Here is a 27,861-nt window from a genome sequence, read left to right as displayed (position 1 = left end):
GATGACACCGTTTTTAGCCTCATTGAGGGTGAGGGAAGGGGGGCCTAGAAGGGCAGCCAGAGAGTAGGAGGGGAAGTAGGGAGTAGGAGTCCCAATGAGAAGGATCTCAGTCTTACTGGCATGGAGGTAGAGATTATTAGCAACACACCAGGAATGAATAGCAGACAGACAGCCGTGGATGAGAGAGGAGGAAGAGGAGGGAAGCTCAAATGAGAGCTTTGTCTCGTTAGCACTGGAAATGAGGCGAGAAGGTGGAGATCAAGTGGGCAAGAGGGGCAAGGTATATGTTGAAAAGCCACAGCAAGAGGCTAGAGCCCTGAATGACGCTGCAAGTCAAGAACGAGATAGAGGAGAGAAAGGGGACCAGCTGAACTTGAGAGGGGCGATTCGAGAGGGAAGAGGTTAACCAATCCAGGAGCCAGGCCGTGATGCCCAGTATATCACGGAGCCGATCTATGAGGATGGCATTGAGGAGAATAAGGGCGGAAAGAGAGCTGGAGTCAAGGTTTGAGAGCAGGTCATCATGGGTGTTCAGGAGAGCAGTTTCCGAGCCTCTGGCTGCTCTGAAGCCAGACTGGTGGTTGTGAAGGAAGCCAACAGATTCAGTATGATGGATTCATTGGCAGATGACCAACTTCTCCAGTGGCTTGCCCAAGAAGGGCGTAGTGGAGATAGGGCAGTAGTTAGCCGGGCAGGAAGGGTTAAGAGGTAAAGGGAAGAAGCCAGTGGCAAATGAGCGGTTACAGAACTCAGCCAAGGAGGGAGCGAGAACGGTGATGTTGTCCTTGATAGTTCTATAGGAACAGGGAAGCACCCATTTGGAGGAGACTTTCATAGAACAGACTGTCTTGGTGACCTCATCTGGTGCTACGAGTGAGAAGGAGGAGAATAGGAGGGAGAGCTTGGAAGGGCACGCAGGTTGGGGAGGGAGGGGCATATTGGGGAGAGAGAGTACAGGATGACCTGAGGTTTTGTTGTGAAATGGGTGGCCAACGCCCTTCCTTCTCAGAGGGCCTGAGAAGGAAGAGGAGTAGTGGAGATTGCAGTAGGATTGGCAAGTTCCTTGAAGATTTTGAAAAGTTCAGCCCTGTTGTTTGTGGCCCCAGAAATGCAGGATTGGATATGGGCCCATTTCTTGGAGCGGACAGAGAGTCTGTATTGCCTTTGGAGCAGGCGGCAGGGAAGTTTGTCAGAGGATGTACTAGAAGCTAGCCTCTTGCGTTCTGCAACTCTGAACTTGCTTTCCAACGAGGCTTAGTCGGAGTCATACCAACTATTGCACTTGGAAGCAGGCTTCATGCGGATCCTCATGGCAGAGACAAGGATGTCATGGGTGTTGGAGATGGATAGGTGAAGGTTAGTAAGAGCTGAGCCAGTATGGGAATGAATAGTAGGAGTGTGGGGGAGTGAAGGAGGTGCCAAAAGCATCTATTGACAGTCGCTTCATCGGTCAAATAACAGAGAGGGAGTGTGGCAGTGCTGGCAGAAGTTTAGCCAGAGAGCCCAGGAGCTCCAGATAGGAGTACAGGAGAACATGGTCAGTCCAGGAGAGAGGAGTAGAGAACGAGATATCAGCTGAGATTGCAGAGGTTGCGGAAGAGTAGAGTGCGTGCATCAGGAGAATCCAGATGGATAGTCTCCAAGGTGGTGAAGCTTAGAGGAAGAGGTCAGAAGAGAGGAGGCAAGGTCGGCCCAGGAAGCCTGTAGATGGTAGCAAGAGTCAGAGAGAGGATAGGAGAGAGGCAAAGCTTGCAGACAAGAAATTCAAAGGAGGAGTAGGATTGAGTGGGTATGATGGAAGAAGGGATCAATTCTGGGTAGACAAGGGCCACTCCGCCTCCAGACCGGTTAGGCCTGGGCTTAGAGAGGATCTTGTAACCCTCAGGAAGGAGAGTGTTAAAAGCAGTGACAGAGCTGGCATTGGACCATGTCTAAGTGAGTGTGCGGACGTGGAGGTCAAAGTATTCAAGGAGATGACAGATGTCGGATGAGTGTTTGACAGCAGAGCAAGAATTGAAGGTAGCTAGAAGAATCTGATTGCCACCTTTAAAGGTCTTCCGAGGTGGGGTACATGGGTGAGGTACATCCGTTGGTGGGGATGAGTGAGGAAGTTAATGACAGACGGACTACACCTGTTAAGAAGGAGGAGGTTGGGCTGAGGGTCCTGGACCATGATAGTGACATTGTGGTAGACAACGATGCACCCAGAGGATAGTAAGTGTGCCAAGAGAACATACCACCTGGATCCACCATTGATGGGCGAGGAAGAAAAAGAGAGGATAGAGACCATATGAGTAGTCCATGGGTCAGGAGAGGTGACAGTAAAGAGGATGCCAGTAATTGTCAGCAATGGGCAATCCTGGATTGGGGACCAGGAGTGCTTTCTTTTTTTTTTTGAACTTTGTTTATTTTAAATCAAGGCAGGATGGTAAATACACATATCACAACATATTACAAGCAATGCTTTTTCAGGTTTTTGATCCCCAGTCCTCATTCCCCCCACCGGGCTTCCTCCCTCCCACCTCCCTCCGGCCTCTCCACCCCTCAGGTTTGGAGGCGGAATTTGCCCTTCTGGGTTATCCAGTTCACGCCTTAGCATCTATGTGTCTTCCTAAGGGTTCTCTTGATGTTTCAGGATCCATTGGGCCCTGGTCGGTTTATAGGTCTGGGCGGGGAAGCGCTGGTCGTATTCCAGCATTGGGCTCCAAACATTCTGGAAGCGATGGAGCGTCCCCGCCTGTGCTGCCGTCACCTTCTCCGCAATCAGGATGTCCCAGAGTTTAGGCCACCATTGGGCTATGTGAGGGCCTTCTGGGGATTTCCAGGCCCTGGCCAACACCGTTTTCCCCGCCAGAAGGCAGTGTGTCAATAGCTTAGACCTGGTCCCGGAGCGCGGGTAGATCGCGGGGATCGGAGCTCCCAGCAAAACTGGTTCAGGTTCCAGAGGAATCGCCGTTCCCGCAATTTGTGTGATGGTCTCCAGGCATGTCCTCCAGAACTGTCGTATCTTTGGGCAAGCCCACCACATATGGAAGAAGGAGCCTGGGTGGCCACATCCTCTCCAGCAGGCATGATCCACTTGTGGGTTCATGTGGTGAAGTCGAAGGGGCGGGTAATACCACCGGAGGAGCACCTTGTACGCACATTCCCTATTGCTAACGCAGGTGGAAGAGGTATGTGTTCTGGTCCATATATCCACCCAGGTTTGGTCCTCGACCGGATGACCTAAGTCCGCCTCCCATTGAGCCATGCAGCGGGTCTTTGTGGACAGAAAGTCCCTTAAGAAGCGCCTATGTAGGGTGGATACCCTGCCCCGGGTTGGAAGGTCCCCCAGTGTCAGTTCCAGGGTGGGGGGCGGGCGTGTTGCTGCCTGCAGAGTTTGGGGGTGCGAGCACCAGTGGCGTAGCTGGATATAAGTGAATCTGTCCCTTTCCTGGAGTTGGAACGTCTCCTTACATTGGGCGAAGGTGAGGGGTGTCCCTCCCATATACAGCTGGTCTATGGTCTCCAGCCCGCCCTTTATCCAGTTCCGAAAATTGCGGGGGTCCGCTCCGGGTGAGAAGGATGGGTTATGGAAGACCGGGGAGCGTGGGCTCAGTCCTCTTGGCACTCCCTTTTGCTTTAGTGCCCAGTCCCAGGAGCTATGGGTGTGTTTAGTTGATAGAAGGAGTTCTCCACAGTGTGTTCTGAGGGGGGGCGGGATGTGTGGCAGAAATCGCAAGGGTAGGGGTACTTGTGATTGTTCCAGCTCTACCCATCTGGGGCGGTTTGTTATAGTTTGCCATGCCTGAATCTGTGCTAGTTGTGCTGCCACACTATAGGCCCGCAAGTCCAGAACCCCCAGACCTCCTAGCTTGGAGCCCCCCAGCATCGTTTTGAGAGGGATTCTCGCTCTCTTACCTTTCCAGATGAATTTCAGCATTTTCCTTTGGATGTCCCCGAGGGTTGGTGTGGGAATCGCTACTGGGAGGGAGGCGCAGGCGTACAGGAACCTCGGCAGTAGGTTCATCTTGCATGCTGTGATGCGCCCCAGGAGTGAGATCTCTTGGGTCTCCCATCGTTTCAAGTCGCCTTCCAGTTCTTTCAGTAGCCGGGGGAAGTTGGCTTTGTATGTGTCTCTTGGGTTAGCCGGGATGCGGACCCCTAGGTAGGGGATGGCCTTCTTCACCCATGTCATCGGGCACATCGCAGTCAGTGGCTCCCGTTCTGCTGGGGTGAGCCCGATGCCCAAGGCCGAGGATTTGTCGAAGTTTATAGTGAAGCCTGAGACCTCACCATAGGTGGTAAATTCTCGTATCGCCTGTTTCAATGATGATTGGGCTTCTGAGATCGTGAGTAGAACATTGTCTGAGTATAGGGCGATTTTGTGTTGCGTGGGGCCGTTCTGCAGCCCTTTGATTCGGTCGTTTCCCCTAATCCTTTGGGCCAAAGGCTCCATGGCGAGTGCGAAGAGTAAGGGCAACAGCGGGCAGCCCTGCCGGGTTCCACATGGCAGGGGGATCGGAGCTGAGCTGTGACGGTTAATCCTTAGACTCGTACTTGGGCTCTTATAGTTGGCTAGAACCATCGTCTGAAAAGTTGACCCGAAGCCGAAGGCCTCTAGGGTGAGTTTCATAAAGGGCCAATCTACTCGATCAAATGCCTTGGCTGTGTCCAGAGCCACTAAGACCAGTTTTTGGGAGTTCGGGGAGGCAAGGTCCACCAGGTTCAAGGTTCTCCGTAGGTTGTCACCAGCTGACCGGTGAAGGATGAAGCCTGCTTGGTCGGGGTGGATGATCTTCGGGAGGATGCGGTTCAGGCGGTTTGCCAGGATTTTTGAGTATATATTTGCATCAATGTTTAAGAGTGCAATCGGTCTGTAAGAGGTCAGACTCCTTGGGTCCTTTCCTGGTTTGGCCAGGAGGATGGTGGTTGATTCCTGCAACGATGGGGTGACAGAGCCTGTTTCTCTGAAGGAGTTGAACAGGGTCACCAGATGGGGGGTCAGTTGTGGCCTGAATAGTTTATAGAACCTGGTCGAAAAGCCGTCCGGACCTGGGGCACGTGTTTTAAGCGACTTAATGGCCTCCTCGACCTCCTCCCCTGTAATGGGCTCCTCCAATTCGTCTCTCGTTGTGTTGGCGAGACGGGGTACTGCTGCCCTCTGCAGATATTCCACCTGTTGCGGTAGGTTTCGAGGGGTTGCCTTCATGATTTGGGTCAGGAATTCTGTCGCGAGCTGTCGATTTTCGGGCTCCGAGTACCGTGTGACCCCCTCAGGATCACGCAGACCTGCGATCGTGTTGACGGGTCTCCGTTTGGCTAGTTTGGCCACCAGGAACCTGTTCGCCTTGTTGCCCTTCGCGTAGTATGATTGTTTGGCTTTTGCCATCAGTAGGGCGGTTTGTTCCGCGTAGTGGGCTTCAAGCTTTTTCCTCGCTGTTCGCATGATCCGTTGCATCTTAGGGGACCAGCCTTTTTCCTTGTGGATTGCCTCAGCCTCTCTTAGCTCGTCCTCTAGAGCTATCCGGGTCTGGCGTCTGTTCCGGTGGTAGGCCGCTCCTTGGGTAATTAGGGAGCCCCTGATTACTGCCTTCATGGGGTCCCAGTTATTCGCTGGTGAAGTGTCCGAGGCTGGTTTTTCGTCAAAGAAGTTTTGTATTCCCGTCGCGATCTTGTCTCTCGTAGCCATGTCATTGAGAATCGGGTCATATAGGGACCATTTGCGTGGGTTATTGAGGTTGGGGTCCTGAAACCGGAGTTCCAGGAACACTGGAGCGTGGTCGGACATGGCTCTCGAGCCAATGGAGACCTCTTAGACTGAGGGGAAGGTGTGCGGGGAGATCAGGAACAGGTCGATCCTTGAGAAGGTGCGGTGTACGAACGAGTAAAAGGAGTAGTCTCTTTCGTCGGGGTGAAACACCCGCCATGAGTCTATTATCTCCAAAGACCTGAACAGCTGGAGGAGGCTAAGTGCATGGGCGAAATCGCTTGGAGTCGGGGGGTGTGACCGGTCTTTAGTGGGGTGGGGAACCCCATTGAAGTTCCCTCCGACAATTGTTTGACCCTCCACAAAACTAGCGAGAGTCGTGCCCAAGAAGTCGTAGAAGTGTGATTGTCCAGTGTTAGGGGCATACACTGAGATGAAGGTGTATAGGTCTCCCAACAGGAGGCATTTGACTGCTGTGTATCAGCCTTCCGGGCATGTTTTTGTTTCCAGGATTTGCGGGTTCAAGTCTTTTCTAAAGAGGATCGCAGTGCCTCCCTTTTTGCTTGGGCCGGAGGCAAAAAATTGAAGCGGGAATAATCGAGAGCGAAGCCGGATCACGTCCGCCGGCAGCAAGTGGGTCTCTTGGAGCATAGCTATCGCTGCGTCTTCGTGCTGGAGCTTTAATAAGATTGCCTTTCGTTTGTTAGGGGAATTCAGTCCATTAACATTTAGGGAGAGGATTCGCAGAACTTGGTGGTCCAGTGGTGTCCCGTTCTCTATCTCTTGGGTTGGGGGGGGGGGGTTTGAGTCGGTGGTTCAGCTGCCATGTTTGTCGTGAGATCTTGTCGTACCATCCTGCACTTGAGGTTTTAACGCGGAACCCCAACGGGGGGCCGCAACTTTAACTGGTGGGTAGACCGACATTGTAAGTACGGGTGTACCCTTGGCCAACGGGGCCGGTTGTCCCATCGCGTATCAAGTACTGTGGGTTTCCACGGAACAAAAGTTGGAAAGTGTCCTTGGAGTGGGTATGAACCGTGGGTATGGTCCGCCGTCTCCGCCCTCAAGGCACATCAGACTAAGCGTTATGTGACGGATCAGAGTTCAGATCGGGTCAGAGGAGACCAGGGAAAGATGCTGTTGAAACCTGTGGGTGCGGGGGCGCCATTGTTCATCTCTTTCTGTTGATCCGCTGGGTTGATGACCATGGCGTACGTTTAGGTTTTGGGGAGAGAAGCAGCCCAGAGTCCTCGGCTCCATCCGGGTTTGGTGTAGAGAGTTCCTGGGGCGAGGTTGGATGCATGATCCTCTCCGCATCCTCCAAGTGACTGATCTGGCATAGGGTGCCTTTATATGTGAATTGTAGAGCCGCTGGAAACAGCCATCTATAGCAGACTTGCTGCTCCTGGAGGAACAATGCCAGGGGTCGGAGCGCTCCCCTTGGCGGCTAATCGCCGAAATCGCTTCCTTGGTTGTAAAGAAGTGGACCCTAGTAATGACATCTGGGGGGGTCCGAGACTGCCCCTCGGCGCGGGCGGAGTCTGTGGGTCCGGTCTAGCAAGAGCTGAGATTTATCCAGGTCCGGGAGGAGGGCCTCGAAGAAGCGTCCCACGTAGTCTGCTAGCTTGTTGTTGGGGACGGAGGTTGGGACCCCCCGAATGCGAAGATTGTTGCGGCGCGCCCTATTTTCAAGGTCCTCATGTTTAAACTCCAGGATCTCGCATTTCTGATGCAGGGAGTCAATGGCTCTTTGCATTTCCCCTAGAGTGGTAGTGTGAGACCGAGAGTGGTCTTCGATTTCTCCGAGCCTCTGTTCGACCTCCGTAACCCTTTGGTCTGTCTGTTCGATTTTGGTGGTGAGTTCTGAGAGGCATGAGCGAAACTCCGACTTGATGTCCGCCATGAAGGCTATCAGGTCCTCTTTGGTAGCGAGGGCTCCCCCGTCCTCCTGTTGTTTCTGTGGGGTGAGTTTGGGGGGCTCTTGCTTCTTGCTTTTATCTATTGCACTGAGCATGGTGGAGATATCTCCGCCCTTGCCAACCTTCGTTTGCCTGGACATGATGATCGTGTTTGGCGGACTTGGCTGGAAGAGTTGCGATGGGACCAAAGCTGTGGGAGACGGCACTCAGTCCCCTCTAGGTCCGCAGAGTTTAGTGCGTTGTAGGGGTGGGAGGTCGAGTGTTTTCGGCGCCAGCCGCCCAGGAGAGTTCAAGCATGGGAGTGCAAGTGAGAAGCCGGTGGAGTAGCCGTGATTCCGCAGTAGTCTGGGTCGCTAGCTGGATGAGTGGGCCGGGGCACCCCAGGAAGTGCTAGTGCATGGAGGATCTTAGAGGGACCCGGGGGGGCCATCGGTGCGTGGAGGGAAGGGGGGGTGTGTCGCTGCAGTATGGCCCGCGAGGTCGAGGCTTCTCTGGGTGGCTCTCTCAGGGCTTATTTCGTGGCCTCCATATTTCCCCCGTCGACCTGGCCGTATGCAGCCCCCCGATGAAGTTCTCACATGTTCTCCGGGCAACCCCGATACGATCCGGCTAGATCCGTGTTGGCGGGTCCGTCCGCTACTCTTCTTCCGTCCCCCAGAACCCCGTCACCATCGAGTTCGTAGTATGTTGTTGAGTTCCGGCGCGGCCGCCATCTTGGTTTCTTCGAATGGTGATGGGGGAGCGATTCGGTCGCTAAGTTCTAGGAGAACGCTCCTGCGTTCGGAGGCTATCGTGGGCCAGGTTGTGCCTCATCGGTTCCAATCGTTGTAGATGGCATTGGCGACTCGGATACTCAATCAGAACCGCTTGAATTTGACGGCGGCGGCGGCGGCGGACATCCCACGGGCGGCCTCAAGGGAGCGACCACATTGATGGCGCTCCAAGCCACGCCCCCCAGGAGTGCTTTCTTAAATGTTTTTCTTTCAGGCTTCGAGAGAGGGGTAGGAAAGGTGATAGAGTAGCATTTAAAGTAGATAGGAGGGATAGAGAGCACCATAGGTGTGGGGGGCAGATGAAAGGACTGCACAGTACACAAGGAACTCACCAGGCGGCCTAACAGCAAGACAGGTAAAGAAGAGTTACAAGCAACAAGTAAACCAGTAAATCAAGGGTAATGAGGAATAGGGCTTATATTACAAAAGGGAATGGTGAGCAAGAACAGTTCACAAAGTGGAGGCGTAGCAAACAAGACACATGACAGGAGTCAAAGTAGCAGATGAAACAATAACAAAACAGGTAACCTTGGATGGGCCTAAGTTACAAAATGTAACGGGGGCCAGGGGCCATGAGCATTTCAGCATTCAAATGAAGGGGTGCAGCCAGTAAAGTGAACAACCAGAGGTGACAATCAAGGTAAAGGTAGAGGCATAGCAATTGACACAGCTGTTACAGATAATACTCAGATTGACATTTCCCAATTCAGTGAAAGCAAAACAATATGCCCAGCTTGAGCACTTAGAGCAATAGGATATGTTTACAAGAATACAGGTGAAGCCCGCGGGGAAAGGGCTTCAACTGTTTTGTCTTCAGCGGGAATCGTGTGGATTCCCCACCCGAGCGTCAGAGTGTCTGGAAAGGCAGGATGTGAGAGAGGAGTCCAAAACTCTGCAGTCCTTTGTCTTCCACCTTGCCTGAAAGGAAACAACTCCCAGTGGGGGGCTGGCTGCTCCGACTGTCCTCCCTTGCAGTAAAATGTGGGGAGAGAAAGCCAGGGGATGCGCCGAATGTAGAGAGGGATTTAGCATCCGATGCCGTAGCCGCTACACGCACCGGGACACTCCTGGGGCCTATCTACCCCATCCCCCATCAACAATAGGAACCTGCTGGGGTCGGGGGGTGGCCCTCTTCAGATTAGTGGTACCAGTCCCAGGAGGAGTAAGGAGGGAGGGAACATGTAGGTGGGAAAAGGGGCGTTAGGGAGGGGTGCGGGCTAGACCACTTCCTAGGGTGGGCTTATAAGCACAGCAAAGTAGGAAGGCAATAAAAAGACATAAATATAACACATTGATACATAAAGACAATAAATAAACACAATACGGGGGAAGTAGGGGGTGGCAAAAGTAAGTCTAAGGAAAAGGGGGTAACGGCCATCAACGCCAAGGATAAAATTAAAATAAATAAAATACAAACAAATAAATAAATAAATGATAATAGGGCAGAGGGAAGGGGGGCGCGGAAAAGTAAGGCGACGGACACCGGCAGTCAAAGAGGCCTATGAAGAGGCAGGTGGGGGAATTCTCAAGCGCCGTAAGCCGCCCAAGTGTCTTGACGGTGGACTAGACAACTGGCAGTAGGGGCTAGCAGGCACAAGGTAACAGGGCGCAGGGGAATCCAGTTCATTTGGAAAGGGGGAAGGGGACAAATGTACGGAAAAGTGGCGCAGCTAATTGGGCAGTGGGAAGAGGACTAGTGGTCGGTTACCAGAGGGGTGCAAAGGGGGAGAACAGTGGGGGGGCAACCCCCAGGGCAACGAGGAGCAGGCTATGGGGGTAAGGGAAGGGGGCAAGTTCAATGGGGAATCAAGGAGAACAGAAACCTATGTGGGACCCACAATGGGGGAGTAGCACAAGCAAAGGGGTGCGAGTAGTAGGTCTGGAGACCGGGTGGAGGGGGCAGAGGTCAGATGGCCAAATAGGTTGAACAATCCTGCACCTGGGAAAGTAGTGAAAGTGAAACCGGCTGGAAATAAAGCCGGTGCCGAAAAGGGGAGTGTTCAAAGTATGAAGTAAACAAGTTAATAAAGTAAAAAAGTTGACGGGAACAGCTCCGCACAAACGGAGGCTGCACGCTAGCAAGTTGGAGTTCATACTAAGTTAAAGTGAAAAAGTAATGGCGTCAGTTCCGCGCATCAGATGCTATTCGCCATCAAGTTGGAGCTGGTACAAAAGTAAAGTGGAAAAGTAACGGCGCCAGCTCCGCTTAGCGGATGCTGCTCGCCATAAAGTGGGGAATGTAAGGGGTGCAGCTCAGAGCAGAAAAACCCAATGCTGTACTACCAAGTAGTAAATAACGGGGCACCTGCAAGTTACCTCCTGCTTAATAAATCAACTGCGGCCTGTACATCCACAGTCCCTGCCATCCGCTGGCATCTCATAACCTCCAAACTCTAATGCTGCAGGAGCCATGACTTCAGGTTTAGAGATCCTGGGTCGTGATGAAGGATTGCACCTCTCTCCCTGGTGAGCAGATCCGGAAGTACCGGCAACTTGACTGGAGGCGACACAGTCAGTGTCTTATTTCTGGGGGGTGTGAGTGGAAGGATGATAAAAGGGAAGGGGGTGGAGAGCCGCAGGGTAAAACAAAGGGGAATTTGGAACCGGGAAACCAAATGTGGGGCCCAAGGGAGGCCGGTGTGGGGTGTTGCTGCTATGCAGAAGTTGTGCTGTAGTTCCTGGTAAATACTCCAAACCTGCAAGCTACTGACAAGTCGACCACTGGAACTGAAACTGAAGAGGAAGATGAAGAAACAAAGGCAGTAGCAATTTCCAGCGACGGGAGAGCCTGCTGTGTAATCGAAGCCTACTGTAACCGTTCCTTCCAAGTGACCTGGGGACTCTGAAAGCGATGACCCCGACCCAGAGCCTGCTAAGATCCACTAGACTCAAGACGACCTGCATTTTGAGCCATCCCACATCACGCTGCGACTTTGCAGGGCTGCAATTCCTCAATACCCAGGGCCCTCTATGCATTTTGAATCGAGCTGAAACTTTGGTGGCATTCTACAGGAACTCCAGAGACCTGATTTGAGTCCTAAAAGTCCCCTCATCAAAGTGCTGGACCTTGCAAACAACGGGAATCCGACGAGCCATATTCAGTCTTCTTCTGGCTCCTGAAAAGTGGTGCCAAAACCACAGAGCTGCATCCAGCTGCGAGGAAACTCTTGCCTGGAGCCTTCTCCGTTGATCCCTGCTGCAAATTCCCTTGCAAAGTTCTGTCTTCCATCTTCATGACAAAGGAATCCATAAACCAGGTTTTTGCTTGCAGATCCTTAAGTCTTCCTGCTGCAACTCTTCTTCTGTGCTGAGGTGCTGGGGTATTTACTTACCTTAAGCCTGGGTGATTTCTGCAAAGCTTTTGGGGTGTTTTCAGTGATTGGGAGTCATCTCATCCAGTTCACACGGGACCACTGCTGGAATCCTCCTAGGGTGTATTCTCTTAAGTCCATGGACCCTAACTAACTTTAAAGTGAACTACTTACTTGTTTGAACAGTCTTCCACAGGAACTCTGCCTTTTCCTTCAACAGAACCCATCTCACCCTGCCTACAGCTAGCACCTAGACCACTAGGGCCCCTCTTCTGCCTCTGAGTGAACTCATGCAATTGACTAGGGAAGGACTGGATAAGGAACAAGTTACCTACCTGTAACTATTGTTCTCCAGGATGGGTCTGGCATGGATTCACATGCTCAGGAATATTCCTCGTCTTCAAGCCGGGAATCCGCGGTAAAAGAAAAAACAGTTTCACTTTCACTTACAAACTGTATTTCTCGTCTAACCAATCACTGAGCTCTGGGTCATACTACCCCCAGCCAATGACTGGGGGTAGTATGACCCAGTCTACCTAAGCCCTTCGTCTGGCAGCCATCTTCAGATTTGGTAGCACGTAAAGTGGCAGTATGATCAAGAAGAGCCGCAGAGGGGTATGAGAGGGTTCACATGTAAATCCATGCCAGACCCATGCTGGAGAACAATAGCTACAGGTAATTAACTTGTTCATTCTCCAGCATGGGGTATGGCATGGATTCACATGCTCATGAATAAAGTATACATAGCAGTACAATATTACACAACCCCAGGAGGTGGCAAGGCTCAACAGAAGCAATTAATACTTATCCCTGGATCAGACTCACCTCAAGCGAACAAGTTGCGTAGTACTGCCTGGCCGACTCGGGAGCCCACGTTGAAGCCCTGCAGATGTCGAGCAGGGGCACACCAGAAAGGAATGCCGTCATTGCAGCAATCGATCTGGTGGGGTGGGCTCTTGGACGGCCCGGCAGAGGCCAGTTAGCCAGCCGATAACAGTGCATGATGCAGCCGGAAAGCCATCTTGAGATGGAAGTCTGGGACAAGGCATTCCCATGAATCACAGGTCCAAAGTTCACAACCAATTGAGAAGTCTTCCGAAAACTCTTCATGCCTGCCAAAAAAACGTCAAGGCACAAGCAACCAACGTCCAGCTAATCCAAGGTCCTATCCAGCAGCGACAAAGGGGTTGGGAAGAAAACAGGCAACACCAAAGGCTCATTGAGGTGGAATTCCAAAGAACCTTTGGCATGAAAGTGGGGTGCGTACGTGGAAAGTCAGATATGGCTGCTTGCAGGACAGGGCCTGGATCCCACCTACTCATCTGGCTTAGTTGATGGCCACAAGGAATGCTGTCTACCACGAGAGAAACTTGAGTGGCGCTTGATGCATAGGTTCGACAGGTGCCCCCATGTGTCTTGCCAGGACCACGTTGAGTTCCCATGCCAGGGCAGGCGCCTTTCCCGGAGGGAAAGATCGAAAAAGCTCCTTGAAAAACTCCCTGACAAGTCTTTGGGACCACACCAGGGATTTTCCAGGGGATCTGGTGTAGCGGGAGAGGCCTGCCAGGTGTACCTTGATGGATGCGTGAGCCAGCCCAGCTTTTGCAAAGGAAAGCAAGTATGGAAGCATCTGTGGGGCCGTGACCCTCAGAGGGGTAATTTTTTGCGAACTGCGCCACGTAGCAGAACGCTTCCACTTATGGCGGCAGCACTTTAGAGTCGATAACGCCCTGGCTTTGGCAAGGACCTCCCTGCCGTCCGCTGGCATCTCATAACCTCCAAACTCTAATGCTGCAGGAGCCATGACTTCAGGTTTAGAGATCCTGGGTCGTGATGAAGGATTGCACCTCTCTCCCTGGTGAGCAGATCCGGAAGTACCGGCAACTTGATGGAGGCGACACTGACAGGCTGCGTAGGTCCGGATACCAAATCTGCCTCAGCCACGCCGGGTCGATTAGTACCATCTTGCACAGACACTGAGTGACACTGAGTGTTGAGTGGTAATCACACGTAGCAGAAGAGGAAATGGGGGAAAGGCATAAGAAACAGACCATCCGACGGTCTGCCCCATTTGACGAACCAACGGTCTGCCCCATTTGACGAACAGACGGTCTGCCTGATTCTGGTGAAGTTCCCACTCTGAGAGAGTCGCAATGGTTTTCTGGATACCTTCCAGGTGGAACGGGACGAGGAAAACATCCCCTGTCCGATGGTCCAATGCCACAAGTCCTGAGCTTCCTTGGAGAGAGCTGTGCATCGAGTGTCGCATTGCTTCGTGATGTAAAACATGGTGGTGGTGTTGTCCGTGAAGAGCCTCACCTGTTTGCCACTCAGAGACGGTAGTGAAGACTTGCGTGAGGGCCCAGAACACTGCCCATAACTCCAAGATGTTGATGTGCAGCTCCTTCTCCTCTGGAAGCCACAGACCTGTGGCGTGTAGACGCCCAGTGTGAGCTCCCCAACCTTCCAGAGAGGCATCCGTGGTGACCGGCTCCTGGTATGGCAGGGTTTGAAATCCCATCCCCGAGCAATGTGGGAGCGTACCCCCACCACTCTATCGCCCGCATCTTGTCCCACAAAATTCCCGGACACTTTTATCCAATGTGTATCCAATAATTCCTGTATGGGTTGCATCTGCAACCTGCAGAGACGGACGAGGTAGATGCCGGACAATATCATGCCCAGCAAAGACTTGATGGCCCGAACCATGGCCATCTTCACCACTGACAGCCGCTGTACCTTCCCTTGAATGGCCACTAGCCTCTCCTCCGATGGGGATGCCAGGCAAGCCACTGTGTTGAGTCTGGCGTTGAGGAACAGCGTGTTCTGTGATGGCGTTAAGCAGGACTTCAGATAGTTCATGGAGATCCCCAGCTCCGTCAGTAGACAGACGGTCTCCGTATGCTCGTCGGCCCGTTCCCGGGAGCGGGCTCGTATCAGCCAATCGTCCAGGTACGGGTATACGTGCACGCCATGCAGACGCAGGTGGGCCTCCAGCAGGGCCAAGCATTTTGTCAACACCCTTGGGGCCGACTTTAAGCTGAAAGGTAGGGCCTTGAACTGGTAGTGTTGGCCTAGTACCACGAACCATAGGACCTTCCAATGTTTCCTGTGGATGGGGACATGGAAGTACGCAACCTCTAGGTCCAACAATGTCAAGAAATCCACTTCCTCCAGTTGAATTTTTGGGATTTCAAGTATTTGTTTAGACGGTGCAGGTCCAGGATGGGTCTCCAACCCCTTGTCTTCTTTCTGACCAGAAAGTATCTGGAATAGACTCCGGAGCCCCAGAGCCATTGGGGAACAAGCTCTATTGCCCCTTTCTGTAACATGGCTCGCCCTTCTTCCAGGAGCTGAGGGATGTGCTTCTCCTGATGGGGAACCAGTGGAATACAAGGGCACCTGCCCTGGAACTCCAATGTGTGTCACTGGGCGATAGCATCCATCACCCATCTGTCAGTGATGATCTTCTTCCACTCGCTGACAAACCTGGTCAGCCAACCTCCCACTGAGGTGCACAATCGGGGGCCCAATTTCTTGTCCGTTCAGGCTTGCTTGGGCACCGGCGCCCTGTGGGCGACGGCGACGATGAACTCTGCAACCATAGGCCTGGGAGCGACCCCTGTAGGCTTCCTGCGTGGAGAATCGGGGAGGTTGCCTGTACGACGTTGATTATCCCTTGGATGATTTGCTCAATTTTCCCCTGGAGAAGCGAAAAGACGACGAGCGATGCAGCTGCAGAGTGCCAAGGGAATGTGCCATCTCTGTGTTCGTCTTTATGGCTTGAAGGGATTTGTCGACTGCCCTCCCGAACAGATTTTCGCCATCGAAAGGCATGTCCAGCACCTTCACATGAACGTCCTGGCGAAAATGAGTGGCCTTCAACCATCCCTGCCAACGAAGGCAAACTGTTTCCCATTTGTCAGACGCCCATGTCAGCAATGTCCACTGCCACCGTAATGGCATGGTCCGACACCACCTCCCGTTCCAGAAAGAGGGCAAGAGGCTCAGTTTTCTTGTCGTCGTGGAGGATTTCCATGGTAGGGCCCAGCGTGTACCAAAGCTCCTGGTCATATAGGGACAAGATAGACAGAGAATTAGCCGCCTTGATCGTGGATGCCGCCATGTAGATGACTCTCTTCCGCATGGCACCAATCTTCTTCTCCTCATTGTCTGGGGGGGACTGATGATGTGGAGGCCGGGTTGGCTGAAGGACAGCCGACACTACCGAGTCTGCCGACGGTTGTGACCTCAAGCAATTGGGTGCAGAGGCCGGAACCCTGTATTTCTTCTCCAACCTGCCTCATTTGGTTGGAGCTGTGCATGTGTTTTTCATGAGGGCTAGGCCTTCCTTCCAAATGTCGTCCAAAAAGGGTACCACCATTATAGTCTTCCTCTTGGACTCCCGTCGCTGATATAGGAAGCTCCTTCTTGGTTTCCTCAGGCACCAACTGGAATAGCTCAGAGGACCTGGAGATCGAGTGGAATGACCCCATCTTATCTGGTGAAGAGCCTCTATAATGGGCATCCAGGTGGAGTGATTCGTAGTCTGCCGGGCAAAATCCACATCTTCGTCGGTTTCTGTGGCCATCTCCGTACCAGTGTCTGTGTGTGTATCCAAGTCCGCTGGTGGAATCGGATCCCGACGTGGTGCAGGAGGCTGATGCGGCGGCGCCGCTTGACGCTTCCTCTTCTTACTTGGAGGCTGGTCAGTGGCTTGAAGTATAACAGGTGCTAGTGGCAACCTTTGCTGGATCTCAGTCACTCGGGTGTGGAGAGTTGACAGGAAGTCCATGGATATGTCCCTCTGCTGTGGAGGGAATGATGGAGTTCTAGGCCCTGCGCCACTGTACTCCTCGTGGACGGTATGGACGGATGCTTGGTTGTCGTCCGTGGAGATGTCTATTGGCTGAACATAAACCTTGGAGGGCTGCTTTGGGGCATCCTCCCCTCTTTCCCTCCTGAGGGCCATGTACAGGACCTGAAACGGAGCCCTGCAGCCTTCGTCGCTGGCTCCACGGCCACGTCGCACCTGGGAGGCAGGGATTCTCTCTGCGCTGTCGGGTCGATACCACCCGCCATAATGGCCCCCCTAGAGGATGTCGACAAAGCAGTCGACGTCTTCGGCTGCGCCTGATGAGCCTGCTACGAGGCCTTCTTCTCTTTCTTCGGCCTTTGTTTCTCTGATTTGTCTCGTAACTTGGCCGGGGTGAAGGACTTCCTCTTTGAGGAAGAACCCGATGGCAGACTGGCTGTCCGACCTGGGACTTGCATCAGCATCGAACCTGGCAGAATCGGACCTGTGGCTCTTGGCCTTCTCTTGGACCTCCATGGAGAGGGTGTCCTCAAGGGACTTCGACCTCCTCCCGGAGGGAGACCACTCCTCAGACCGACTAGTCCTGGGTGAGGCATGACCCTGCTCGGAGCATGGGTGAGGGGCTTTGCTCAACTTGGGCCATGCCGCCAGCCCCCTATACCCGTCTTTCCTTGTTTTCTTCGAGAATCCCAGGCATATCTTGCACCCACCCTCATTGTGGACCGGGTACATACAGTACAGACACTTCTGATGTTTGTCCTCCACAAAGATGTTCCTTAGCCCGCAATGGGTGCAGGGCCTGGAAATGCCTTCCCTCCTTTTCTCCTCCATCATGGTCGGAGGGCGCGAAGTAGGCCTAAGACGGCCTTCCAGAAATTTCAAAACACAACTTGAGGGGCGCGCAACTTCACCGACAATGGATTCCCGTTGCCGGCCGATGAAGATATGAGCACACAGGTTCCGATAGAACAAAAATAGACTTTGGAAAAAAGTGCAAAGTAGCTCATAGAGCAACTCCAGAACTCCCAACACTGAAGCGTGCGGTAAAAATCTAAAGATGGCTGCCAGAGGCGGGGCTTATGGAGAAGAATGTCATTGGATGGGTGCAGTATGACCCAGAGGACAGTGATTGGTTTAGAGGAGAAATAGTTTTAAAGTGAAAGTGAAACTGTTTTTTCTTTTACAGCGAATTCCCAGCCTGACAGCGGGGAATATTCATGAGCATGTGAATCCATGCCAGACCCCATGCTGGAGAAATACAGTTTCTGTGATTTTTACCAATGTTAGCAACAATGTCATGTGACTCTTGCTTGCAACTTTGCTTAGCAGTTTGGACAACATCACAGTTCATGGCAGTCACAAGTTTTTTCAAATCTTTGAAACTGGAGTGATTGTTTACAGTATGAATTAATTTCTATTTTTATGACTAACGCTGGCAGTTCACGGTCTTGAATTTTAGCATTTGTTTTCAGCAACTATCTATCTTGCTGTCTTTTGCCTACATACTACATGACGTTTTGACAAAGATTGTGGTAACCACAGCAATTTACTTGAACTGTTTTTTAATCATCTTGTTTTAGGTAATGTTATCATTTAAAGGCCTCTCCTTAGTATTTTTTTATTATGAAATGTTATTATCACAGACATTTTACATGTACTTTGATATTTAAAGTGATTTGATAAAGGTTTTTTTAAACTGTACAACAATACAAATTAAAAGTATTTGGCTACCAGGATTCTACTCCGGTTGTCATATACCCAGTACAGACGCTTACCCACAAGACTGCAAGCACTTGTCTTGTATTGTGATTTTTTTTTCCAGGCAATATTTCACTACAGATTGCTGGGTTTAAAAGGTGAGCACCTTTCAGACTTTGCCAGCATATGTATTGGAACATTTCCTCTCGCAGGTTATTTTTGTGTTGTTCATTACTTTTTTTTTAAAGTACAATGCAATTTTGTCTTCTACACTTTCTTCTACAGGGAAGCTCAATTGAACTCCATTTGTATATTTCACTTTAAGATATATGTTCACTTACTGTGCGTATATTCATGGATGCTAGCTTCTGCTTTCTGCTTTGGGGGCAAAAGTACCTTGGCATAGGAAAAAGGAGGGGGGGTTGGAGGATGGACAAATCAGGAAACAACAAATAGTGCAGCCAACGGGTGGCAAGTGCAAGTGTTAGAAGTGCAGACAAGTGTTTAATAAGTACAGGAGAGGGGCCGGTAGGGTTACAGATACAGACCACAAGTGCAGGGGATGCCAAGAGGCAGTGCTGGTTTGCAGCTGGACCGGCAGGCACCTGGGCCAGAGTTCAGAGGGTTGCCAAGTGACCAGTGCATGAGATCAGCAGAGGAGAGGAAGAGAGAAGGCAGAAGCTAAGAGGAAGGTCTCGAGGTGCTTCCAGAACTGGAGATAGCTCTGCTCAAGTTTCAGAGAGGAGTGCAGATGAATTAATATATGTCCTTCCAGTCATGTGATGTGTTTTTATTCTCCTGGTTTGGTTTACATGTACGAGTTGGAAGTAAGAATATGTCTATTTATGAGATCCTATGTGACACTTGTATTATTGTAACTATACAGTGGGTGTAATGTCCTGTGGTTTATATTTAGTATCATTTTGTATGGATATTTGTTATGTGAATTGATATACATATGTTTTTTTCACACAAGTTAAGTAATAAGGTTTAGATATTTTTTCAATTACTGTTTGTCATAGTGGCATTGTATGCTCTCTTATAACCCACCTTTTTTCCATTAATATGTTTGATAATGTTAATGTTACCCAGTAAGTAGGAACAAATAATGGGTCACCTCTAAAATTACTGGATGTACCATGTAGTATAAATGATGCCTCAAAGCCATGATATGGGATACATTACTTACCGTTATTGTATTTCTGGTGCTTCTGCTTAGATTCAAATGCTCTGCATAGTCTGACATCTAGTGGTAGTCGCAGAATATTATAAGATTTGTTTTTGAAGCTTGAAAAAATGGACGTCCACAGGGCGTGCTAGTAATACTAGCCCTAGTGTGACGTGTACTGTACCCATGGTCCTTCACGCGTCGCATTCTCTTAGACAGTTTGTTTCTGACATGAGGTTTCATGAAGTGAAGCTTGAGATAGGTGTGATAAAGCAGAAACAGTGATAACCCAGAAAAATATCTATGCAGCTTCTTCTCCAGAAGGGTTTTAGGGTGGGCGCATGTGAATCTAGGCAGATACAAGCAACAGAAATACAATTAGGGTGAGTAATGTTTCCCTTCTGGAGCTTGTGGATCTGCTTAGATCACATACTCTGCATAGATTAGCGAGGAGTATCTGAAGAAGGAGGTGGGAAGTGAGAAGGTACAGCGGCAAAGACATGTTTTTGGACAGCTTGTCCCACCTGTGAATCTGCTTTAGAGTGTGTATCAATGCAATAATACTGTGTGAACGTATGGATGAAACTCCATGTAGCAGCTTTGCAAATGGCGTCTAGAGGGACGTTTGCAATAAAAGCTAAGGTAGTTACTCTACCTCTGGGTGAGTGAGCACTGGGGATGAAAGTTAAGACTTTCTTGGATAGGGAATAGCAGAGCTGTATGCACTTGACTATCCACCTAGAGATGGCGTTCTTTGATATGTGATCACCTTCTCTTCCAAGTGCTATGGAAACAAAGAGTTGGTCTGTTTTCCTTAGAGGTTTAGTTTTGTTCACATAGTACAAGACCGCCTTCCGTACATCAAGTGTATGCAGGCTTCTTTCTGCTGAGTTAGATGGATTTTGAAAGAAGGTACGAAGTTGTAATGATTGATTAACATGGAACTTTGAAATTAACTTGGGTGAGAACCTAGGATGCGTTCGGAGGACAACTTTGTCCTTGTGTATTATGAAGAAAGGGTCTTGTACGGACAAAGCCTGTATCTCACTGACTCGTCTTATAGAGATGATAGCTACTATGAATGCAGTCTTATAAGTCGGATGTTTTAGGCTGGACTTGTGCATAGGCTAAAAGGGTGGACCCATGAGCTTAGAGCAACATTAAGATCCCAACCTGGAGAAGAGTTGGAAATTCGGGGGTATAGCCTCTTTACCTCTTCCATGAAAGCTTTAATGACCGGAACTTTCCACCAGGACACTGTTTTGTGAAGTGGTGTAAGCGGATAGGGCCGCCAGATGCACTTTGATGGAACTGAATACTAGGTAGAGCATGTAATGAAGAATGTTAGCTGGGGAACATTCAGTTGGGTTTAGTGTTTGTGATGTGCACCATATCCCAAATCTCTTCCACGTATTCAAATAGCAGTGTCTGGTGTTGGGTTTTCTGCATCTTATAGGATACCCATACACCTTTGTGGAAGATTCAAGTGGCCAAATTCTATGACTTCAGGAGCCAAGCTGCCAAGTTCATAGATTGAGGACGCGGATGGAGTGATGCCGCCTTGTGTTGACCCGCAGATAGATCTTTGTTTATCTTGGACTGGCAAATAGTGGTCTTTAGTCCCACTCTTTGGTACAGTTCCAACTTAACAATACTGAGTTCTTCACTTATGGAATTGATGTTTTGTACTCATGACATTTCAGAATTACTTTATGTTGATCTGTTTTCACACAAGTGAGTTCTTTGGTTGTTTTGTTTGATTTATTTCAATATGTATGTAAGGTTTTCCTTTCATTTTTTTCCTTTTTTCCCTTTTTTCATGTATAACTTGGGTTTCAATATTCAAAACTGATTACATGCACAAATGTATGAACAATGTTTAAATGATTAATAACATGTTTATGCGTGTAAAAATATTTGGATTAAATCTGAAAATAGTTGATTTGAAACATTTGTAATAGTGAAGACTGATTTTTACTTTTTGTTATAGCCATTCGGTGGTTCAGATAATCTACACATTTTTGCAAAGTTTGTTACATGACCTAATCTAAATATAGGTCTTTGTCTGTCCTGTTTTCTTTTGAAGGCTGAGGATGGAGGATTTGCCCACTTTTTTTGTTTGACTTTACAACAAAAAAAAAACGTGCAACTTGTAGATAGATGTTGGGGACACTCCTTTGGTACATATGCCTTGTGTTGTGTTAGCATGTTGTACGAGCATGGGAGCTTGATTGGGTCGCACATCGCCAGTTTGAGCATGTGGGAACCAAGGTTGGTATCACCAACATAGGAGCATCCAGGATTAGAATTACTTGTTCCTGTTGTATCGTGTGCATCTTGTGCACTATTTTCTCAGGAGTGGTGTTGGGGAACCCTGGTTGGGGAAACCTGGAAGCAAAGTCTGGCCATTGTGCGTTTAAGCTTGTGGTGAATGGGTCTAATGAGGGTTGACACCATTGTGAGAATATTCTGTGTAGGATATCTCTGTCAAGTTGCCACTTGTATTCTCTGGTAGTGGGTGTCTGCTTACAGTGTCTGCAAGAGAATCGAGTTCCCCTGGAACATGTTAAGAGGTTGGTAACATGTTCCACTTGAGAGCCCACTTCCATATTTTTTGGGATAGCTTGTACAGACTTTGAGAAAGTGTGCCTCTTTGCTTGTTTAGGTAGAACATCGCAGTGGTGCTGTCTGTAAGGAACTGCACTGTTTGACCTGTAAAATGTTGCGGAAAGGCCTGAAGAGCCTTGAGGACTGCCAAGAGTTGTAGGAAGTTGATATGTCTTTGGGTAGTACCATGTGTCCACTGGCCGTGGCCTGTGGGGTGAAGGAAGTAAGCCCGCCATCCTGGCGAGTGAAGCATCTGTAGTTAGGATCGCCTGTGCTGGTGGAACACAGAAGGGTTTTCCTCTTAGCAGGTTGTCCCTGGACCACCAGCGAAGAGCATGTGCCAGGGTTAGCGAAACAACCACAATATAGTCCCACCGACCGCTGGCCTGAGACCATTGTTTTGCTAACCATTCCAGCGCGCGTGTGGAACCAAGTGAATGCATGAGGCCATCATCTCGAGCAAGCACATTGCTTTGCATACAGTTATCTGGCGACTGACTTTGTAGTGAGGTACTGCAACAGCATGTTTTGTACTCCCTCGTTCGAGGGGAAAGCCAGCTACTCCTTTGTCTTTAGAATAGCCCCTAGAAATTGTTTTATTTTGCTGGGGACTAGGCTTGATTTCTTTTCGTTGATGGAGAAGCCCAGTTTAAAAAGAAGGTCTATCGTCTTTTGAGTATTTTGTTTACAAATTTTCGGAGATTCCCCGGTAATTAGCCAGTCATCCAGATAAGGGTATACTGGGATGGAGCTTCTGTGCAGGTGTGCTGCCACTACTGCAAGTACCTTTGTGAATACTCTTGGTGCTGTGGCTATGCCGAAGGGGAGTACCTTGAAATGGTAGTGAACTCCTGCTATCTTGAAACGCAGATATTTTGTGTGCAGGGAGCATTGAAATATGAAAGTATGCATCTTTCATAACCAATGTTGCCATGTAGTCCCCCTGTTTTAGGAGTGCGATTACTTCTTGGAGCGAGGTCCTGCAAAACTTTTGTGGTTTGACATATTTGTTTGCAGGGCGCAGATCTAGTACTAGGCACATGGAAAGATCTTTCTTTGGCACAAGGAAGTATGTTGAATAAATACCCTTTTTACCTGATTTGCTGGGACAATCTCTATGGCGTCCTTTTCCAACAATATGCTTTTTTCTTCTGTTGACATTTTCCTCTGTCTTGGCGGCCGGTAGGGTGGTTTGTGGGTGAAGTGTGAAATTCTGCCTCCTACTGGAGTGGCGTGGGAAGGGAACTGTAGCAGCGTGTCATTGTTTGGTAGGGCTGAAGCCTCTCAGGTAAAGTTCTGCCTCTTCCTCTGGCCCTTTTATTTCCTCTTTGAAAACTGGAAGAGGAAGTTTGTCCTTGCGATGGTCCCCAAGATAAGGACTGTCTGCCCTGAGTATAGCCTGAGGAACGTTGAGCCCCCTGACCCCGAAACATTCTAGAGTTTGAGGAGCCCTGTTGTACATAGGGCTTGTTTGTTAACTGTCCAAGGTATTTCAGAGTGTTGTATTCCACCTTAGCACCCTTAAGGGCATCTTCGACAGCCTTCTCAAAAAGTACATTAGGCTCCAGGCTCCACTGGCATGTTTAGGAGGGTGGCCTGATTGTCTGAGCCAGGCATGGTGGCGCTTGATGAGCGTGCCCTCTGTGATAATGTGTCCTAATTGTCTGCTGCATCAAGATTATTTTTGAGGAGGCAGTTTTATACCTGCTTGCCCTCTGCAGAAGTATTTAGGGGTTCCGGGACAGCTTCGACTTGGCGTTCCAAATCATCCCATTTATGGCAGCCGGAAGTAGCTAGAACCTAGAAGCATAGTGCTGTTGGCGATTCTGGTTTGGTATGCCGCTGAGGAGGCAACCTTTCGCCTGAAAGTACAGTTGTTCATTCTGGTTTGGTATGCCGCTGAGGAGGCAACCTTTCTCCTCAAAGTACAGATGTTCATTCTGGTTTTGTATGCCGCTGAGGAGGCAACCTTTCTCCTCAAAGTACAGATGTTCGACACCAGGGGAGTGCCTGCCCTCGTTCTGCTAGTGGTAACCACTAGCGAATCAGGTTTAAGCTGACCCCTAATATACAGAGGGTCAGTGGGCGCCGGCCTGAATAATATTTCTATTCTGGGGTTAACCGCCCTTGTGAGACTAGGCGCAAGAAGGGAGGGCTGGATGCGTCTTGGTTCAGACTGCAGGAGCAGAATAAACTAGGCGGCAGACCTTTTGTCTCCCAGAATGTCTTCCACAAAGTCTCTGTAGACTTGTGCCTCTTGAGTGTCGATATTAAAGTGTTGTGCAGCCTTTAGAAGCAGTTAATTGTATTGTAGTTGGTTATCATCGGGAGAATCTGCTACTGGCTGGTCCAGGTGGTCTGGTGACTGGATTCCGTAGATATCGTCGTGATCGTCATCATAGAATTGGTCCCGACTATAAAGGTCCCCCCGATACCCCGGTTCTTGTGACCCTGAGAGATCCTTATATTACATGTCCTGAGAGGAGTATTGGTAGGTCGAGGTCGGGGTGCCTAGAGCAGAGGTGCTAGGCTGTGGCTCAAGACAAGGTTTTCGGGAAGGGGGCTGGTGTGCTGTGGCCCCTGGCTGTGAGGCATCTCTACGGGATGTTAATCTGGTTGCCTTTCCATAAAGTCCACAAAACTTGAAATCCTCCTTAAAATCGTATTAAACTTTTCAGGAGTATAATCACATGAAGGTGGGAAGCCTGACAAATTAGGGGCGGCCTGGGAGGGAGTCTGTTTTTTGTGGTGCATAGCCCCTGAGAGAGTCTCTACAGGGGGAGGGGATTTACAGCCTCTGTGTCTTTCGAGGACAAAGTCATAGACATTTTGGACTTTTTCGGTGACCTTGCTTTAAGCAGGGTAGCACTGACATGTTTTCTGATAAAACGCCTGCATTTTCTGCGTTTGCTTGGGGAACGCTGTTGCGCCCTTCGCCACCTGTTATTTGGCGCGCGAAAGGAGGCTCTTTTTGTGTGCTGTGTGCGAACCGACCTCGGGGTCCAGTTTCAGAGGCCTGTCATGAGGCGAAAGCATACGCGATGACCCATAGGTCAGGGAAGAGCCTGAGGCATTTTCCATGGACACTGCGAGGGCTTCGGCGCTCAACAGTTACTGTCGAAAGTCAGCCGTGGGGTATGTGTTTAGTGTTCTTGGACTTCTGTGTGCTCTGGCTGCTGGGTGCAAAGCCATCACAAGCGTGTTACTGCTGGGACGATGCTGCTATTTGGGGGCATAGCCATCACAGGCATGTTGTTATGGGAGAAACTGGGAAATGGAGGCACAGCCATCATAGGTAGGTTCCGACAGGGACAGATAATGCCATATGGGCATAAGGCCATCATAGGCATGGTGTTACAGAGCTGGAAGGCATCATGAAGTAAGACACAGACAACAGACTCACTTTTCTAAAATCATGGGTTGATTTTTTTATTGTCAGGATGGAGTAATGCCTAACTTGCCCTCTGCTAAGGTGGGGTTTCCCTACCTAAAGAATCTAAGGCTAGTCTGTGTCATAAAGTCCAACTCAAAATTCAGTCTGTGTCCAAAACCTATACTTGCCCTCACAACTAAAGACATACAATGTGTAGGAATGTCAGCAACCACAAGTTTACAGTGTTCAAAATAAAGCTCTGAGCTTCCTCCAGCTCCTGGCTTGTTTTCAGCTTCCCCGTCCAAGTTCAAAACAGTTCCACAAAAAGGCCTCAGGGTTCCCTTCCCCAAGAAGGCAACTCTCTTGGATTCCAATTCAGTCAGTTCAACCTTTTCTCGACATTTGATTTCAAATCCACTGTGTAACCTTTTAGGATCTCAATATTTCGCCTGACTTGCCTTTTCTTTCAGTCATTTGAACACTTGTTAGGCATAACAACTTCAGCCTCTTGACTTTCCTTTGTTCACTCCAAGTAGGGGTTACTCAGTCTAGGTGCAGTTGTCGGACCACGTGGTCCACCAATCACAGGTCACACAACCGATAACCGTTGGCACTTTATAATGTTCATTGACTATCATGGACCTTCTTGCCAACACAGGTTTCTTTTCTGCCTCTGTGTCATTAGTCCATATGCACATTTCTTTCACTGTGACAGTCTTCTGACTCTGCCAACACGTGACTTTCAAACATTTCACTTTGTGGTATTTCTCCTTATCACCACCTTGCTTTCCCACTATCCAATAGTGCTCATCATTTACTTTCCATTGGCTTCACAAGCTCTCATTACTGGCTTTCACTTGGTTTGCATTTCACATTGTTCAGATTAGCTTTTTACTGGTTTTTACTTCATTCACAAATGCACATCACTTTCTTTTCACTGGTGCAGTATTTTATATATTTTGCATTTCTTTTCCTTAGTATGGTATTCAATAAATCATTAAGTATGTTGCAGCTTGTTCGGTATTCAATATTGTCCATTTGATCTCCACACCCATTCATTACATGTTTTCACCTTCCTTTGCCCACACCAAGCCCCTGGAGCGACCCGGCCCGAGTGAGCCCTCTCTGTCACTCACTGGTGTACGTCCGCTCCTCTGGGTGCTTTCGCATTCCGCTCCGGCTCTCGCTCGCTCCCTTCTCCCTCTCCGAGAGCTTCCAAACCTTCCTGCACTGTTGGCGGCTTGTGGGAAACGTCTGTGTCCTCCAGCTCCAGCAGGGGACATGCGTCACAGGAGACTGCATGGCCTTCAACTCTCTCACGGCCCATTCTGGTCTCAGCTTCTTTCCTTCTCTCCTGCAGCGGTCAGCGTCCTTTTCACCGGCACCTCTCCTGCATTGCTCTGTATTGCTGTGCCACCTCCCAGGTGGATTTCTCCCCTTCCCAGGTGGATCCCTATTTATTTGCACGTGTAGCCCTTCAATTAGCTGCAGATGTAAGTCCAATGCCTGACCATAATTACTTTTGTTAATGGGGCATGCCTGACCATTATAGTGATGTTGGACAGTCCACTTCCTTGTCCCAGTACCAAAGTGGTGTGCACAGAGGTAAGTGTGCATTACTCCTAGTGGCCTCTTCCTCGTCCCAGTCTTAAAGAGTAATGAATATGGGACAGTTGTTGCATGTGACATTGGGGAAGACTGGTCATAAACTACAAAGGCAGATGGAGGGTAAGGTGCATTCTGACAAGGGAAAGGGGGAATACCATGCCTCAACTAAAGGCACCGTTCTTCCACTCCCCAAGGGCCCTCCACGCAGGTGAATCTCCCTCGCCCAGAGTCAGGATCCAAAAGTGATGGCCCTTCCCTGGCCACCAGAGAGGAAGACCCAAGGGGAGTAGATGGGAGGATGCCCTCGGGTTCCTCACAAGGAAGATGTTCTACCTCGACCACCGCTGCAGCGAGAGAACAAGGGCTTGCGAGACAACTATTAGATCGCCCCATTGTCTGCTGGCCTGACACCACTGGCTGTTGAGACACTCCTGCATTGGATGCATGCGCAATCGCGTTTGAAGAACAAAATAAATGCGTGATGCCATCATTCCTAACAGTCGCATAACTTTGCGTGCCGTCACCTCTCGACTGGCTACATATTGAGGGATTTGAAACATGTTTTGGACCCTCTCGTTGGAGGGGAAGACAAGGCCTTCCTTTTTTTGGATTAGAGCCCGTAGGAACTGCTTGACTTGACTGAGGTCTAAGCTGGAATTTTTCTCGTTGATGGAGAATCCCAGGCTGAATAAAAGGTCTATTGTCTTTTGGGTATTTGACAGACATGTCTCGTAGGAGTCCCCTGTTATGAGCCAGTCGTCGGGGTAAGGCTAAACGGGGATGGATAGCCTGAGCAGGTGTGCTGCTGCCACTGTCAGTACCTTTGTAAATACCCTTGGTGCAGAAGCTATATCGAAGGGTAGTACTATGAACTGATAGTGCTTGTCTTGTATCATGAA

At 49.8% G+C, this 27,861-nt stretch overlaps 1 protein-coding gene across 1 annotated transcript in view; it reads right to left on the bottom strand.

Moving 5' to 3' along the window:
* ASPSCR1 (ASPSCR1 tether for SLC2A4, UBX domain containing) overlaps positions 1 to 27,861 on the bottom strand; it is a 1,532,603-nt gene that overhangs the window by 37,786 nt on the left and 1,466,956 nt on the right. The window lies entirely within an intron of this gene.

The sequence above is a fragment of the Ambystoma mexicanum genome, chromosome 3q (assembly GCF_040938575.1).
Source record: "Ambystoma mexicanum isolate Mex_15411 chromosome 3q, UKY_AmexF1_1, whole genome shotgun sequence".
NCBI lineage: Eukaryota > Metazoa > Chordata > Amphibia > Caudata > Ambystomatidae > Ambystoma > Ambystoma mexicanum.
Note: the sequence above shows the minus strand (reverse complement) of the source record. Positions and strands in the feature narration are given on the sequence as shown.